Consider the following 11,026-nt stretch of genomic DNA (forward strand, 5'->3'; position numbering starts at 1 on the left):
TCAATTGGCTTTGTGTAGATAAACTCATCACTAAAATCACAAGGAATACAAACCATATTGCTTCCATATACTCTAATGAAAAATTTAAGCTAATCCCAATTCAGAATTGATGATGCTCTCTCCTTTCTTGCAACTTATATGTGGCACTAATTATTCTTAGATCTATTATATATATGGGTTTGCTAATGGTATTTTGTTGCCTGTCTCTTTCATTGAATCTTGGGCTTTCTTTAAGTACCTTTTGTTAGTGGAGACGAGTGGGAGAAAAAAAACATGGTGCTTTCCATTTCATATTCATTTTTTTTAGTTGGATTTTGGGAGATGGGTTTCGTACTGCTGACTACATTGTATGAAGCAGTGGAAAATTAAGCTGCACGACTCTCATTTACAATTGTTTTTGCTTCTTTTTTTACTTTGAATTGTTACATTATTGTGTTCAAATTCACTTTTGTTATAAATGCCAACCATTGAGATCCTTACACATGTCAAATGGAGAAAAGCTACAACCAAGTGATACTCGAGTTGCTGAGGTGGAAGGCTGTAGCTATTATGTTATGCATTTGTGAAACTATATAAAGATTGATGTAGTTCATTTCTAGATATGATTTTGATAGGCATTACATTGTGACTTGGTGAGAGATCAGGGAAAAAAGAGAGAATCCGAGAGAGACACTTTGAGAGAAAAGTGATTGAGAGGGTGATATCTTGTAATCTCTATACTGTATTTTTCATCTTGATCAATGAAAACAGAAGACTCCTAGATGTTCTTGCCATGGATGTAGATCATTAGAATCGAACCATATAAATCATTGGTGTTCTTTACTGCTTTCTCATTTGTTTTATACATTCTGTGAGGTTTCTTGGCAATCTTGGAAGCATAATCTGATTTGGAATCAAACACAGATTGGATTCGGGTACAACAACTTTCATATACTCATGTGTTTCCATTGATCAGCTTGATCACTAAAATGTAAAAGTTATGCTCAGGCATAATGAAACTCTTGATTAGTACCCGACTTGATGAAAACAATAAATTTTATGCAAAACTAGGTCAAGTATGTACCCACGAGGTTTTGAAATATGCATCTACAAAATTATCTAATAGACCAACAATTAAAGCCGGGAAATGATATGGACACAACTATTACACAACTCTAATAAAAGGTGAGGATTGTGTAATAGTTGTGTCTATGTTATTTTGAGAAATGATTTGCTCACAAAAAGATTCCACGAAAGGAAACCCATAAACAGATGTGACTTAATGTGGTAAATTAGATTGTAAAACTACTTTTATTATAAAGTAGATCTAACGTATCATATAATGTCATATCAGTTTGTGGATTTGCTTTTGTGGAATCTGTTTGTGACTGTATAATTTCTCTATAGTATGTACCCATGAGGTTTTGGAATATGCATCTACAAAATTATCTGATAGACAATTAAAGTTGGGAAATAATATGGACAAAACTATTACACAACTCTAATAAAAGGTGAGGATTGTGTAATAGTTGTGTCTATGTTATTTTGAGAAATGATTTACTCACAAAAAGATTCCACGAAAGGAAGCCCATAAACGGATGTGACTTAATGTGGTAAATTCGATTGTAAAGTTACTTTTATTATAAAGTAGATCTAACGTATCATATAATGTCATGTCAGTTTGTGGGTTTGCTTTTGTGGAATCTGTTTGTGACTGTAGAATTTCTCTATTATTTTTGCATCTTCGAAGGTCAAGATTGAATGCATCCATTTCAAATATGCCAAGAAAACCAAACTATGATTCCTATGGTCCCCAAGGATTAGGGGTGGTGTCATTTTGCCTAAAGGCCATTAGCTTAAAAGTATGCGGTTAGACATGCACTCGGGTGTATGCTCACACGTGCTTAATTGTATGTTAAAACATGCGTAATTAGTGGTGGAAATTTGTATTTGTAGGTCGTATTAGTGTCGTGTCAACTTATAAACATTCGACTACATGAGTTAACCTGAACACGACCCATCAAGCTAAACGGGTCAGACATTCAAACTCTAGCACGACCCATTTAAATAGTAGATTGTGTTGTGTTACCCTTTTTGACCTGTTTAATAATTAGTTAGAAATGAGTTAACATGACACGACTCATTTCAACCCATTTCATATAAATAGGTTGAACTATCATGCATAACTCATTTGACCTAATTAACATAATTTTGCATAAAAGTTATAATCTACATTTATTAGTAGCCACAGTATCTAAAAAAGATAATAAGACTACCTACTAACAAAAAATATTAATATTTTTCAGATTTTAATCTAAAATAAAACCAATATTACAAATCCAACAACAACAAATATGAGCATAAATCCAGAATAACATTTCCAACAATAAAAGTATAAACAAATTGAGAAATACTAATATTACAACCTGACAATAATAAAATTGTAATTTTGAAATAAGATTTAAACGGGTTATTGTGTGTTGATTTTGGGTTAAGCATATTGATCAATTATTGACCCGTATATTAATCGTGTTTTAATGGGTCAACTCGTTTTGATCCGAGCCTATTTTTATCAAATTCAAATCCACTAATTTTGTGTTGAGTTCACGGGTCTTGTCACATTTTGTCACCCATATGCGTAATGGATCAATCTAAGTCTCAAGTCAAAAATACGTTTTATCCTCCATTACTCTTATAAAGTTATTAGAGTTATCGTATTTACAAGCCTATTGTGTAATACACTACTTATTATGAGACCTATTATATTCATAAGGAAGGTCAAAGTGCCAATAATTTTATATGTAAGCTAATGTGGCAGGCTTCCACATCAGAGGTATATGTAAATGTGTCAATACATGGGCTTGTAAATAGATTTATTTAAGTTATTTACCACACTATTCTTAATCTGTTATAATATCGTGAAGCTCTTGTAATAATTTTTAATTAGGGGGAATCAGAATATGGTATATAAGTCATTTTGATAGTCGTAGAAATATATACATGTTAGACATTATCATGATATTTAGGATTACTATAAATGAGTTGATATTAAACAAGTTGTGGGTAGTCAGAGTTTGTATTTTATTTGTATTTGAATATGAGTTAAACTCAAACTTATTACCGAGTCACCGAGTTGTATATTATGTTTACATGCAATTCATTTCTTTATGGAATGAGTTTGAACATTTTGATCAAGAGCTATTTAAATTTGACAAAATAGATTAATTATATTATATCTGGAGGGCTGAATGGACCCTTATAAAAAAGGGGCACCCAAAACCAAGAAAGGCCCGCAGGGTAGAGAATCCAAGGCCCGCGATCCACAAGGAAGGGTCCCTGTTCGCAATGCGCCAATACATAATTCAATTTCAAGTGTCATTAATTATTGATTGATAATGTAATAGGCAAGATCCTACATGGCTTGATCTCCGACCGCGATATTTGCCCAGGGCATTGATCTCCCCAACGTAACGGCGAATTATGACCCTTGACAAACCACATTCTAGTAGGGATCAGAGGAGTCCTCTTACTCCACCACCATCACATATAAATAAAGGTCAAAGGACACACTTGAGGTAACTTTTGAACGATATACACTCGAAAATACTCTCCAAAATCCATACTTATTTAGGCATCGAAGGTGTCCCTAAACACACCTAGCCCCTCTTACTTTCTTATTGCAGGTTTCTGGAAGATGTTGTCACTGCTATGAAACACATTTGTAATATTTGGCATGATTTGTGGGATCTCTTTTTCTTACATCTCAATGTGCTTTTCATATGCTTGCAACAACACGTTCTGAAGTAATCCGCGACCAAGAAATAGTGAGAACAAGTATTTGAGCAAAGGATAGGATGGAATGAAGGTTCATGGACATGGAGGAAAGGATGAAAAAGATGATTTTAGAGTTGGAAAATCTCCAACGAGAAAACGAGGCTCTTAGGCAAAAAAGTGCAGAGAATATTGCACCAAGCCATGTCAAAAGGAACAAGGCAGAGTCGTAAAACAAAGCCAAGACAATGCGTCACCTCATGGAAAATACAAGGAAATGGCCAGGAAGATGCACCAAATCCTCCTCAGTTGATACTCTACTCAATAGCACCAACTTGCCTTACATCCACAAGATAATGACTATGCCGCTCCCGCTAAAGTTCAAAGTCCACAAATGAAGTTGTATGATAGGTCTAATGATCCTCTAGAATATTTGGATACCTTCAAAGCTCACATGACCCTCCATAGTTTCTCTAGAGAGATTGCTTGTTAAGCTTTCCCCTTGATTCTGAAAGGGGTGACAAGAAGATGGTTTGGAGCCCTATAGCTAGGCTCCATAAATAGTTTCAAAGACCTCACCAGGCAATTTTTGACGTATTTCCTGGCGAGTAGAAGCAGAAGGCGACCGAAGACTTTCCTCCTAACAATTAGACAATGGGAGGACAAGAGCTTGAAGGCGTACCTGGTCTGGTTTAATAAGGAACACATGTTTGCGGACAATCAAGAAAAAAAGATCACGCTTGCTCCGATCCTTGGAGGCGTATGGACCAGGAACCAACTAGTCATTGAACAGACAACTCCCAGAGGACAATCTTCAGGCTAGAGGAGGGAGCAAACTCGAAGGCCTCACGAGGTGAAAGTCCTAAGTAGTGGCGGAAAGTAAGGGGAAATCTCGACGATGCTTCTCGCCAAAATCCAGGAAGGAATGATGCACATCTGGGTATATACACAAAGAGCATGGACCTCATCTTCCAAGTAGAGTTGGCAGTCAACAATTCAACTGGTGAGTTTGTCGACTCCCTGAGGCACAAAACCATAGTGTATTGGGATAAGGGAAAAACAAGTAAAATGGTGATTAAGGCGAGAAAACTCACTGAAGACATAAAGCCCCTTAGTCAGTGTGCAGTGTCCCTAACTGACTCCTCCATGCAGCTACGATCCGATGGAGTAGCTGAAGTATGAGACTCGGAGGGACCAGGCAACATAGAGAGGTTAAGTCCCTCACCAAAAGAATGGGGCCTAGAGCCACCCACTTGCTTAGATGACGAGGTAACGAAGCCATTGGTGGGCAAAATGTGAATGTGGAACCAATCAAGATTGTTTGTTTTCCTTCCACAAGTGGCTTGGCATCACCTGAAAGGGTAGCTTGGTTCACGAACCTCTCTAAATTAACGAGCAGAGAGGCTTCCCTGCCACAAGGAGAAACATTGAAGGGTGGGAAAGGAATTGAAACCCAACTGCCACTAAACTCCATGCTCGAAGGTTCATCGCGGGATAACCTCGAGAACTGAACGGAAGGTTAGGAGACTCCCCACCAGAAATCGTGGAAGGAATGGACAGTGTGGTAACATTTCCTTGCCAATTTCTGACACCATGCCCGAGTCCCCAAGGGCCAAATACGTGTTTTCCATAGTTTCAAATGGCAACTCGAGAAAAGGACCCATAGGGCTCTCTAGCGCAGGCTCCCGGAATGCGGAACACAAAGCCACATCAATATTCCCCTTTCCATCTGATCAAGGACTTTAACTTCGGCCGTGTGATCAAGGGGGGATGGAGCTTGACTGATTAGTTCTTTGTTGCCTAACTTTGAAGACTCGGCCTCTAGGACTAAGGCCAAGTCGGCCTTGGTCTGCTTCAAAATCTCCTCCAAACAATCTCAGGAGGTGAGACTAGGTTAACATAGGCCGCCTGAGAAAGGAGACGTCAGAATAGGCTGCCTCAGGGTTTTGTTCGATCTAGGATTAATAGACTTGCCAAAGACAATCGTCCTCTCACACAGTCAAGCTCGCGGTCTTTGGGAACGACACTCCACACCGCCCAAACGGAAAACTTCTGGCGACTAGTTTCTCTTCCGAGGTGCTCCCAACGGGTATCTGACACAAAGAAAAACTTCTTATGATAATCATTGACATTAGAATAATGGGGCTCTAAACATGCCACACTGCACGTGGTCCTCAAACGGAAACTACACAGGTTTCTGCCAATACATCAAATACTATGAGTATGGAGGAACACTTGGGCGGTAAGGTTGGGATATTCTTCACCAGCAGGTTCCAACACTCTAAGCCACACGATGCAGCATGACAATAATTTCCCCTAGGCGTTGGGATGAAGTTGGGCTGAAGCTAAACCTATATAATCCGAAACGTCCCAAATCGGACGACAGAAGGGGAAGGCATAACTCCATTAGAAATAAACTCATGAAAATGGTCACCTTTTTGCTAGAGCCCTCTAAATCACCAACCCCACGATCACGCCTAGGCACCTCCGAAAAAAACTAAATTAGGGACTCCATACGAATCTCTCACAAAGTCCAGATTGGCCTGAGAAGTCATGGCATACCAATGACTGCCCTTAAATTCGTCTATGCGGTAAGATCTGTCACCCCAGCCTTTTGAAGAGAGGCTTGTAGGGTCAAAATGAGAGCCACGTGAACCAAAACAAGAAGTATTGCGCGAAGCCATTGAAAGTAGAAAGAAGAGCAAAGATGTAGGTAAAAGGAGAACTTAGAGTTCAGAGAAGAGTACGGTGGCAATAATTGATTAGGGTTTTGGGAAGAGAATGCAATGGAAGAAAACAAAAAATTATGAAAAGAAGTGTTTAAATAGGAGCAGTGATGATTAGACAACCCCAACGAGAGCATGATAATTGTCGCTAACATAGATACTAAACGGGCAAGTCTTATTATTTGTGCTGCACGAAAGGACATGGGGCGGGAACTACCACACGCCTTCCCAAACATAGGAAGGCGTATCGATGAAACAACTACTCAAAATAAAAGGGAATAATCAAAGGCAAAATTGAAAATTTTCGCCGCACTTGTGCAACAAAAAGTTACTAGGTAATTGGAGGGCCAAATGGACCCTCATAAAGAATGGGTTGAACCCACAACCAAGAAAGGCCCACAGGTAAATAGCTAAAGGCCCACGATCTATGAGGAAAGGGCCCCGTCCTCAATGCACCAATACAAAATTTAATATCAAGTGTCATTAATCATTGATTGATAACATAATAGGCAAGATCTTGCTCGACGTGACCTCAGCCCGTGATGCTCGCCTAGTGCATTAATGCCCCAAACGTAATAGCAAATTTTGAGCCCTAAAAAATCGCATTCCAACAGGGATCAAATGAGCCCTCATACTCCACCACCATCGCATATAAATAAACATCAAAAGACACTTGAGGTAACTTCTGAACGATATACACTCGGATTACTCTCCATATTACATACTGACTTAGGCATCAAAGGTCTCCTTAAACACACACAACCCCTCTTACTTTCTGATTGCAGCTTATTGATACGTTGTTAGCGCTATGAAACATGTCGTGTGTAATTCAGTATTTTTCTATCTCTTTCTTTCCACCTCCATCTTACATGAGTTACTCGGTGTCATTTGGCAGTGGACTCCGAGAGGTTGCTGTCAAGACATCGCTCCACTTAGCCACTTCCTTCTTCCATGAGCAGCTCTGTGTCGATCGGCAGTGGACTTCGAATTGAGCTTTCAACCACCACGCCACACGTCCGCATCTCATCCCTTCTCTTCTCCTTTTCTACCCGTGTGACACACGGCCACCTGCTACCACCATGCTCAGCCTATAAATAGGACTGAGTTCCTCACTTCTCAGAGGACTCAAAATTAGTTAATCTCTTTCTATTTCTCTCTCAACCCGAAATAAAGTTTCCAAAAGTTTGTAGTTGTTGTCTTGAAAGCTTTAGGCCTTTTTACTGTGTGCACCACCGCATGCAGTGTTTTTCCTTGGTTGTTTGACCATCCCCGAAAGCCACCTGTGTATATCAACTTGTAATTGAGCCAACCCGTGAGTTGAGAGCTCTTTTTGGTACCGAGCCGCCGTTAGCTCTTCCTAGCGCCGCCACCTTGGGCAACACCCCTTTTGCGCGATCTTCCAGAATTTTCAAATCTTCCTGTATGTAATTTTCCAACGCAACCCATGAGTTTTAAATAGCGTTATTATAATTGGCATTTATTTGTAAACTGTTGGTTTGTTGGAATTGGGCCTTGGGCTGGATTGGAGGATGGGATTACGCTTGTAGTTGATTGTGGAACTGTATATTTGTAATTGTTGAGAATTTATGTAAATTAGTTATTTACGATATCATCCAATATTTGTTGTTGTTATGCATATTTATCGTCTTTAATAAATTGTGCTATGAAGTCATGTTGTCTGTTTAGAATTGAGACTGATGGGATAAATTATGTTGGTGCGTGTGTATCACGACCCCAAGCTGAGATGGAGCATTATCTCGGTGGAGCTCCTTTGGTCACTCGGGAGCGTAACAGACTGACATGTCGTCATAATCTCTTGGATGTTTTGTTTGGTTAATTACTTGTTGAGATGTCATAATCTCATTGTGGTGTTTTACCTTACGGTTCCGTCTTATGGTACCGTAAATTCTGACGCGGAGCCCGAGTATGAACCTTTGGGGCCGACTCCACCAGAGGCTTGACTTGCTGATATGTTGTTCAGCGTTTTGGGATTTGTTTCTCTTATGTTATTTGTTTTCTTTAAATTATCTTTCGGATGACTGTATAATTTTTGTAAAGATATTTTACTGTCTTTGAACATTCTGGTACTTAATAAAGAATGGCCTTTTTATTTCTCCCTTGCGAATATTATATTGTACACTTATTGCTTATTGTACACACTCTGAGCACTGGTCGTTGGGGTGTGTGATCCGTGTGGTCATCATCCCGGTGTCACGAACTCCATTAAAATAAAATGTGGGGGTTGAGTGGGCCATAAGTGGTATCAGAGTTGTTTGGCTCTGGGTAAAACAGTAAAAAATTACCTAGGTGTAGTGCCATAAAATTTTATATTGTATTTTAAATTGTTTATTTAAATTAAATATCGAGTTTTAAAAGACGTATTTTAGCAGAAAGATAGACCGACCAAGAATGCCACATCCTGAACCCGAGGACGAGTTGTCTCGTATTGATGGGAATCTAGCTATGGCTAGAGCCTTAACTCGTATGACATAATTTCTCCAACAAAATTTTCATCCACAACAAAGGGAGCAGTAGAACGTATGTATGTATGAGCGCTTTTTAGCTCATAAAACCCCTGCTTTTTCCTGACAAGAGGATCCACTTTGTGCTGGGAGATGGATCAATGATCTTCAGAAGACATTCGAAATCTATGGGTGTACTGAAACCCAGAAAGTGTTATACGCAAGTTACCTGTTGCAAGGTGATGCAACTGCTTGGTGGGGGACCAAGCGGGAGCTTCTTAAGATGGAATTAGGATTAATTGCAGCAGTATCTTGGCCGCGTTTTAAAAAAGAGTTCAATGATCGTTTCTTCCTGAACACTATGAGGAAAGAAAAAGGCCCGAGAATTTAACAATCTAGTGCAAGGGGATATGACGGTAGAGCAATATGCCCAGAAATTTATAGAACTGGGGAAGTTTGCAACTCATTTAAGTGCTACAGAAGAAATGCGGATCAAGCGATTTCAAGAGGGTCTACGGCGAGAGATTCGTAGACAAATCGCTTGTTTGCAAATTCTGACCTTCCAGCAACTAGTGGAGGTTGCTACGATTGCAGGGCGGGAGTTTGTTGACCTTATTGCCACTCCGATTAGCCAAAAGAGAAGAGGTTTCGGGGAAGGAAGTAGTTCCAGGTTTGCACCTAAGTTTACTACCAGGACTAGGGCCTGACCGCAAATGGCCACTGGATTACGTATGGGAGGACGAGCTCCAGTATGTGGCAAATGCAATAGGTCACATGAAGGTGAGTGCCGTCTCTCAGGGATTCTATGTTTCAGATGCGAACAAATGGGACATCTTGCTCGCAATTGCCCTACCATGATCCAGGCGAATCGAGGTGGTTATCACGGTGGTAAGACTACCCCAAGACCAACTGTCTAGGCTAGGGTGTACGCAGTGACCTCTGGCGAGGTTGATGATGAAGCTCCGAAAACCCATAATACTGGAGTCATCACATGTATGGATTTCTATCCAAACATTTGAAATTGCTATACCATGTGATTTGATTTATAGATTTCATCCGTAGTTTTAATCTCTTTAGGTAGAGTTCAATTGTATGAATTTTATGCTTGCACCTTGTTTGATTCGGGAGCATCTCAGTCGTTCATATCTACCACATTTGCACGGATATGCAACTTGGTCTTTAAACCTTTATCCCAGTCTTTGGTAGTGAAATTACCAAATGGAGAGACTGTGTGGTGTTCAAAGATTACCCTAGGATGTCCTTTGATTATTTGTGGAATTACACTTCAAGTAGATTTAATAATGTTTAAATTACTTGAATTTGACATTATTTTAGGAATGGACTGGTTATATCAGCATTTTGCAAACATTAATTATCGTAGTCGGATAGCTAGTTTCCAACTACCTAGAGGGAATTATTTGGAGTTTGGAGGAAGTAAGATAAAAGCGAAACTTGCATTTATATCTACAATTCAAGCAAGCAGGGACCTAGCAAATGGAGCGGATGCCTTTTGGTTCAAGTGGTGTCTGCACTTTTGGAGAAGAAATCTATAGCAGATATTTCGATTGTGAAAGAGTTCTCTGATGTGTTTGTGGATGATTTGCCCGGCTTGTCACCTATTCGTGATTTGAAGTTCGCTATCGATTTAGAATTTGGAGCGGCACCGATACATAAGGCTCCGTACCAAATGGCGCCAGTGGAGTTAAAAGAGCTGAAAAGTCAATTGCAGAAACTAGTAGATAAGGGATTTATTCAGCCTAGTTATTCACCCTGGGAAGCACCAGTGCTATTTGTTAAGAAGAAGGATGGTACCCTTAGAATATGTATTGATTATCGAGAGCTCAATAAGGTAAGCATCAAGAATAAGTACCCCCTACCTCGAATTGATGATTTATTCGATCTACTCCAATGTGCTACTACCTTTTCAAAGATTGATTTAAAGTTGGGATACTATCAATTGAGGATAAAAGATCAAGATATACCCAAGACTGCCTTTAGGTCTAGGTATGGGCATTATGAGTTTAAAGTGATGCCTTTTGGATTGGCCAATGCCTCTGCAACATTTATGGATATGATGAATAGAGTATT

The 11,026-nt window shown here is 39.6% G+C and overlaps 1 pseudogene; it reads right to left on the reverse strand.

Moving 5' to 3' along the window:
* The window catches only part of LOC109010767, a 1,928-nt pseudogene extending 1,861 nt beyond the window's left edge, over positions 1-67 (reverse strand).
* Positions 68-11,026: the final 10,959 nt, after the last annotated feature.

This window comes from Juglans regia, chromosome 10 (assembly GCF_001411555.2).
Source record: "Juglans regia cultivar Chandler chromosome 10, Walnut 2.0, whole genome shotgun sequence".
Classification (NCBI taxonomy): domain Eukaryota; kingdom Viridiplantae; phylum Streptophyta; class Magnoliopsida; order Fagales; family Juglandaceae; genus Juglans; species Juglans regia.